General features: G+C 40.1%; 1 long non-coding RNA gene across 1 annotated transcript; it reads left to right on the top strand.

Annotated features, from left to right (window-relative positions):
- Positions 1–857: 857 nt before the first annotated feature.
- On the top strand, positions 858–4771 carry LOC136500330 (uncharacterized). Its single transcript, XR_010770009.1, has 3 exons — positions 858–1110; positions 1929–2376; positions 4542–4771. It is a non-coding gene; the product is annotated as an uncharacterized lncRNA (long non-coding RNA).
- Positions 4772–8282: the final 3511 nt, after the last annotated feature.

Below are 8282 nucleotides of genomic sequence, written 5' to 3'. Positions count from 1 at the left end.
TTATTAAAAAATTCAAATGATCTTAACAAAGAGATACTGCACATTATTTACAAATGGATGTCTCTTACATAGTAGAAGTAATATATGTAGATGTGTGCGAGATGTGTCTATTTGTGAACAATGTTGACTCCCACTTTATTAAAACAAACTGAATTTGTTTCACATAGTATGAAATACGAGGTACTACTCATTGTCGACAAAAGGATATCTCTTTCACATAGTAGGAGTAATATGTAACTGTGTGAAAGATGTGTTCGTTTGTGAATTAGGCTACCACTTTGTTAAAATAAATTAAAATTTTGACAAAAAGCTTATGGACCCAAAATATGTTGCCATGCTAGGCCTTAGAATTTCCTAACCATATTAAGATATTATTAGAATTATTTTGTGGAATTACATTAAAATGATCGTAATAATATCTATGTTTGGTTAGAGAGCTTTTCAAACTTGCATAACAACATGTTTTCGTGTATAATTATTTAAAAAATTCAAATGATTTTTTTTGGAAAAATTGATCTGCCAAATCGCGTGTATGGGCACAAAACTGAACCTAAAATTCCCACTTCCCGCCATCCAGAACGAGTGTGCCCGCGGACTCCGCTAAAAAATTGCAACATGTGCGGGCTCCCTCTCACATCCGCATTGCTGTAAAACTAATAATAATAAAAAACGGTTGGGCAAAAAAGAAAAGGAGAAAAGAAAACTAAACAGGCCGTTCACTGGACACAAGGCCAAGCGCGGGAGGAAAAATTTTGATCCACCAAAAACGTGCCCAATCTTGGGCTAAATTCGCTGGACCTATATAAACGAGAGGCTCAATTCTCTGCGTTAGGGTTCTTTCATTTTCCAATCGGCCGCCAGCCCGCTCCCCGCTACAGCTGGTTCCGGCGCCGCCGCGCCGCGCTTCCGTCCGAGTGGCCCGACCTCCCCCGTTCGTTGGTCCTCCACTCTGTGAAGCTGTGCCCCTACACTCCATGAAGGTGAAAAGACTAGAGATTGGGAGCGAACCTGTGTGCCGCGCACCGTCCCGTCGCGGCCGCCAGCAACCTGTGCTGCGCCGGCGCCGGCTGCAGTGACGCCTCTCCAACCTCCGACCGTGCCAGCCCTAAGGTACTAATCCATTCTCTTCCTCCCACTCCCTCCGTGGCTGGATTTAAGGTTTTTCGACGGAGATGCATTTGCTTTCTTGGAAATTTCCAATGTGCGTGATTCTCCAATCTTCATGTTAGGTGTTGTGCTTAGTAGCTTTGCTAATGTAAATTGTTGCCTATCCTATACTTGAATAACAACAGCTCGTTTGTCCAAAAACAGCAAATGCTCACTAGAAATAGAAATATATATATATGTCTACACTATCATCGTCAATCTCGAAACACCAGCTCGCACACATAGAGTAGATGTGATTTGTGAATTTCTACCCCAACGTTAGTTTTTGCTTCCAACTAGCTTATAGTGTTGTCACCTAGGCTTAAGATCAATTTCTTTGAACTTGTTCGCTGGTGTTAGCAGTAGCTCTTGCATTCTTTTGATCTAGCTTGATAATTAATTTCACATGTTTAACTAGATCTCTTATTAGTAAGATTATTTGTGAATTGCTTAATCTGTGCCTATTGCCATTCAATTGGTTGTATCTTTGTTTTCATGGAAATCAAGAGTTATTGCTTCAAACGTTTGTCTTCTGAAAATTAATTAGTATGCACTTTCTATACAATTGTCTGAATTGCAATGTGGTGATCATGATGCACTGTTTATTATTTCTAACAGTCCTAAAGTTTACCTTTAATCTCTTGACTTGATATAAGTTGTGAACCACCTTTAATGTCAACTCAACTAGAACCATGTTGTATCTAAAATTTTGTACATTCTACGCATGAATGACTTTATTACCCAATTTACTAATATCACAATCTTATTCTTTTGGTGAGTAGGTGGACGACAAATGTTGACTAGAAGGCAAGGAATCTAGCAAGAACACAGCTGAGATCATGACTGGTTGTGCTGTCGGAAAGTCTGCAAATGCTGTAGAGATGTTAGGAAGTGTTGTAATGTTCCAAGTTGACCGCGCGTCGGTCTAATAACCTCCCGTCTCCAGACCGCGCGTATCCCTCCCCCTCCCCCAATTAGATCGCGATCCGTCTCCCAGGACCGCGTGAGGGCCATGACGCTGCCGCCTACGCCACCTCGGTCCAGGACGCCCCCGACATCGCCTTCGTTGAGGATGCCACTGGCAACGCCTTCAGGCAGGACGGCGCTTCGTTCGCAGGGCATCAGCGCCAGCACAGACTCCACCGCCTTGGGTACCCATCGCCATCGATATACTGAGGCCACCCTCGAAGTAGAAGATGATCTTGGGTTCTCTTCTCCATATGTCCCCAGGTGCAATGATTACTTAATCTAGGTTTTTTGTTTATGTGATTTCATACTTATTTGTTTTTCAATATAAAGATATGTGTCTATCGCAGCCTTGAAATTAATCTGTCAAGCTCTTGAATGTTGGTAAATGCAAATATATGTTACTGCATCTACAGTTAAGTCAAATTCATTGAAGATCTAACTATCCAATCATCCAATGTGTTAGAACACAGGTTTAATATTTTCTTCATAAAAACAAATTTCTGACTTACTGGTTCTGTCTCTTCTGGATGGTCTACTATAACATTATTATTATATATTACTACTGCTGCCTCCAGTAAAAAAAGATGTTTAAGAAAAGGCAATTACTTGCTCGGTATTTGTTTTGCTTGTCTAAAATTACAGAAAGTAAACATGTCTGTTTCGATTCAGGAATACAAAGTCTGAGATCGTTTTCTATGCTTGGGTGAATCACATGGCCAAGCACTGTGTCTGTATATATATTGTTGTAGACTATATAATACAATCACATGGTGAGCTATTTTGAGCTGCGTATGGCTGAATAACATATTTTGGAGAGGAGTGATGTGCTTATGTAGTACTGGATGGGAGTGTCCCCTGAATTTTGCATTATGATGAAGGAAGTATGCAAACAGACATTAGGTATAGCATTTGCTCTTGTATAAAAACAATTAATCCTGTATAAGAATAGTGTTATTTCCTATAAGAAAAAACATTGGCTATCTCTTGCCTAGATTGGAATCTTCGGTTAACAGGCTAAGCAAGGCATCCAGAAGAATTGACTATGGCAGGAGTCCAAAGTGCTGCCAAGTAGAGAGCTCATAATAATAGAGAAAAAATGTTCCTGTATTATGATTGCCAATAAAGTATATTTTATGATGATATCAAACTTTTCTTACTACTCACTTTCTAATTTTTAAATGAAACACTTAACATGGTTTTTAAATGGAGTAATATTAATAGTGTTGCTTTTTTCTGTTTGACGTAGCTTCTTATGTGATCACACTATTAAATATGTAAACAGAAAAGGTTGAATATTCTACCAAAATACCAAACTACAAACACTTCTGTTCAGTGTTGCTTTTCCAGATTGGGTGAATAAGGTAACAACAATTCATAGGGCTTTCCATTTTTTAAAATGTTTTTTAGTATTCATGTGAATTTCCATTGTATTTTTGAATAATTGTAGTCCTCTATGAGATTTCTGAAACTTGACTGGAAAACAGAACATCTTGTCAATAATGAGAAATTGAAGGATGGTGCATCTGCTATGCATCTTGCTCTTCCCTGTAATAAGGCAGCAAGGGCTCAATATTTTTCAGATATCATCTGATCCTATAGCCAGTATGTACTGGCTGAGGTTGATGGGCTCAAATGCTAATCATTCACCATTTGCCACTTTACCACTCCTTGATTAGGTATGCGCAAGACCAGAGACTTAATTCCTAGTGCCTAACTTCTGTTTTTTGCCAGTGTTTTCAAGCTTAAGTGTGGTCCCTTTACTCTGTTCTCTTTTTATTATTCAATTCAGTAGCATGATGGTAGGGGAAATGGGGTGTATGACAATGCTTGGATAGGTAACCATGATTATTAGTGGCTAATGCCTATTGCTAGGCTGAATTTCTCTATGCCAAGTAGCTTCTGGTAACCATGACATTAAGTTGTAGCTGTCACACTCGCACCTGCACCAATTGCTACACATCGCCGACCTCCAGCTCTCCCCTGTCTCTCTATTTGCAGTTATGAATTTTGAAAGTAGCCGGTCAGGTTTTGACCTTGGTCTGGACAGCAGTGGGTGTTTGTGTTTTTTGACCATGATAACTGCAGAATCTTATTTAACAAATAACTACAAAGATGTAGAGAATTTCATGGGCTTTCCGTATTGTTAAAGAATATAATTTTTCGTTGTCTACAACTCAAGTTATGATTTTTCTAATCAACTAAACTGTTGCTGTCTTAAAAATTCAGAGAAGGCAGCTGCTACTGTAACATATGCAACGCCTTTAGGCAGGATTGCAGTAGAACTTCAACTATGCAAAAGCTTGGTTGATGGCTTTTGTATATGAAAATAGAAATTAGAACCATTTTATATTTTCATCTCTTTACATTTGTGCAAAATTTAGTAAACTTAATATTGTTCTAATATCCCAATCATATTCTTTTGGCAGTAGGTGGACAAGGTTTCAGTGGGAGGCTCATAATCAAGCAAGGACATAGCCGAGGAGATGACATGTTGGGCTGCTAGGAATTTCTCAAGTGCTGCATAGATGTTAGGAAGTTTGTAAAAAGTTGTCAAATAATGAGTTAATTGTACACTCGTCTATGATTTTAGCTACTATTTCATGGGTTTGGCAACATATTGAATGATTAATTATAATTAATATATGTGGGTGCAATTGCTTTTGATATGATTCATTGATTTGCAATGATGATTTATTAAACCAAAATTAAATGTTACTAGCGTTGCAATAAAAGCTATACCTATGAGCCATGATGCGTGGCAATATGTTGTATGGCAACAGACTTATTTACGTTGCAAATAATACTATTGCCACGACATGACTATTGTTGCAATAACAATTAATCTTCCGCAATGAATAAAATTGCGTGGCAAATTCTACTGTTGCAACGGCACTGAGGTCATGGCAATAATGAACGGTATATTACAACGAATAAAATTACGTGGCAAATGATACTGTTGCAACGGCAACGCGGCCGTGGCAATAATGAACGGTATCTCGCAATGGATAAATTTGCGTGGCAAATGATACTATTGCCACGCCAAGACAAGCGTGGCAATAATGTATACTCTCTCGCAACGATTACATTTGCGTGGCAAATGATTTACTTGCCACGGCACAATGGTCGTGGCAACAACACCTTAAGCAACAAAATTATAGCGTGGCAACAAAAATCTATTGCCACACTATCGCTCGTTGTATTTACCACCTCTCGCTACGAAGACAAACATGGCAAGTGCTCGTATTGCCACGCCAATGAATGTTGCGATAACGTCCTATTGCAATGCTTGGCAACGTTGCAAGAAAATCTAACTCTTGCAACGCCAAACTAGCAACGGTTGCAAGTTCTTATTGCAACGTGACTTTTTGCAACCATTGCCAACGAACGCGATTTCGTGGTATGAACTACCTTTTGCAACAAAATTGGGCCTATTGCAACGTTTTCTTGTCGTTGCGCAAGGGTTAGAAGTTTGTAGTGCCCTTTTGGAGCTCACAATAGTAATCCTGTACAGATTTTTCTCCTTGTTCTAAACACATCAATTTCTTACGCAAGTCTCTATGATAAGAAGGAGGAACAAAAAGATCACACATAGCTATCTTAAGTTCTTCCCATGAATCGGGTAAAGCATCCTGTGCAGCTAGCCCATTCCACCAAATAATGGCAAAATCCTTAAACTCACTAGTAGCTTGTCGAACTCTATGATGCTCAGGCACAAGGTGAGCGCTAAACTTTTGTTCTACTGTTATCTCCTAATCAAGATATCCCTCAGCATCATAATGACCCGAAAAACATGGTATTGTGAACTTAATCTTAGCATAAGGATCATCGGGCACACGGTGATTATTACCTTGATGGTGGTGGACACCACCCATACCTGTCATGTTGCGGCGAAGATGTCGTCGTAATCTTGCTTGTCGGAAGGCTGCTCGATCTATGTTCCCAGCGGCATCATGCACCATGTCTTATGGCAAGAGACCATCAGTGTTGCTGCTAGAGACGTTATTGTTGTTGATCACCACTAAGGTTTCTAGCTCAGTAACCTTGTCGGTTAGCGTGGAAATTCGTTTGCTCAATCTCTCCATACTGTTGCCAATGTTGAGTTCAATGAGTGCATCAGTGACGACCTTCCTGACAGCCCCATTCATCCTTTTTTGGGCATCCTCCACAACAGCTTGTGGTTGCTCTTGGCTGACACACTCGTTGAAACCCTTAGGATTGTTATCTCTAGTCTAATCACCTCCTGCCATTGTAAACACAAAAATAGGAACAAACGGTGAAAGTTATCCCTACCAAATGACTACGTGGTTGCAGTGGTGTCACTTTTCACAACAAGTGGAAGCGTCTTACTAAGCTCTTACAAAGTTCTTATCAACGCAAGTAGTGGGCGATACAACCAGTGGCTGGTTCATGATACCTATGAGGCAGTGGTACCGAGATTGCAAGGCCCTTTTTCTGTACTAATCTGAAGAGTTTCTGGAGCTTGGAAGACACACAAAGAATAATATGTATATCTGGCACACAAGTCAGTAACAGAAAGTAATGTTGAATTATAGTCCAAAGTACTTGTTCTCGTTGTTGGTCTAAAATATTCTAAGTACCAGGTGTGTGACAAACAAGTATGGTAGATAGCAAGGTGACAGGTGTGTGAAAAACAAGTATGGTAGATGGCAACAGCAACACAAACAAGAAACCAGACAGCACATGCTAACACAGCTTAATTTGGCCTTCTCTATGTGCTCCTCTAGATATTGTCTCTTTTATCCCTCTCTTTTTTTTCTATTTTTTTGGGCTGTCGTTGTTTTTTGGAAAATTTTGACTTTTTCTTTTTATTTTTTTGATATTTTTCCTTCACTTAGGAGCACAAAAGAAGTAACCACAGAAAATATGAGCTTTAACAAGTGAAAGGCGTGGCCTGTGGAAATTTTAGAAGACGTGCTCAAAATCGACAAAAAGCTTGTGACCACGAAAAAGGATCTTGTGACCAGTTTTTGACCAAATTAAAATTTTCCAACCCTAGCAAAGCGGGAGATGGACGGATCTGAAATTTTTTTCTGATTGATTTTAATATATGGAACGTCGAAATCCGAGTTCGTATGCAAAAACTAAATCAGTTTTAAGAATTGGCTCCGAATTAGATGACAAAACAGAAACAATGTGCGCAAAATTAGTAACGGAAGCAAAGATTTGATGGAAACGATGGGAGAAAACACACGAACTAGACTCTGACATGACCTAACCAGCAACAAGACCTCGACCAGGACACAAACTCAACACGACGGACTCTAAAACTGAAATATGCAAAGGCTATGTCGTGGAAGGTTCTAGGACAGGAAAAAAAAGTATGGCACTGGACTATGGGACGAATGTGAAACACTCCAAACTAGAAGATAAATATGAACCTGATAGTATACCTTAGCTCTATTTACCACTTAATGGAAACGGGAATCCTGATCTTCCGTCAGGTAGTGATAACTATCGTTGTGGTGGAGAATGACACACCGATCCGGCTTCAAATCGAAAGATCAAACCCTGCAATCTTAGCACCACAACTCTTCTAGTTATCAACCGAGACACGAATCCGGTTGACCTTGCCAAGAAGGCTAATCCTCTGCCTGCGCAATGAAGAACACAAGCAAGAACAAGAAAGAAAGCAACCAAATTGCAGATGAATGATTAATCTCACGAAGTTGGGGTCCCACAAAACGATGAATGACGAAACTATTCTTGACAGATTAATCTAAGCAAAACCCAAAAACCTAATGATGGCAGCGGCATATGATTGTAAAGGTCTTAGGGTCATCGCCTACCCTAGACGCACTGCCTAATGGGCCCAAACACGATACATGGTCCAACAGACCAAGAGACGGTGTCGCAGCACCCCGGTAGATTCTGGATGCTGACTTGTTTCGATGATTCCCATTGATTGTGAACGTATTTTGATGTGAGACCACTTGGATTGGATTCCTTATCAAATTATCTTTCCAACCATATGTGGATCGTCGAAAATGGAGTCCGGATGCGTCTTGGTGACCAATTTAAGGCAGACTAGTCCTGGAGGCTGAGGCAAACTCGAAATCATGTTGGACCGGGCCTCCGGTTTTTGTTGAACGTCCTTGCTAGTTATCAACGCCTCCACCTCTTCCTCTAAGTCCCTCATGACCCTCTCC

This window comes from Miscanthus floridulus, chromosome 13, assembly GCF_019320115.1.
Source record: "Miscanthus floridulus cultivar M001 chromosome 13, ASM1932011v1, whole genome shotgun sequence".
Classification (NCBI taxonomy): domain Eukaryota; kingdom Viridiplantae; phylum Streptophyta; class Magnoliopsida; order Poales; family Poaceae; genus Miscanthus; species Miscanthus floridulus.
Note: the sequence above shows the minus strand (reverse complement) of the source record. Positions and strands in the feature narration are given on the sequence as shown.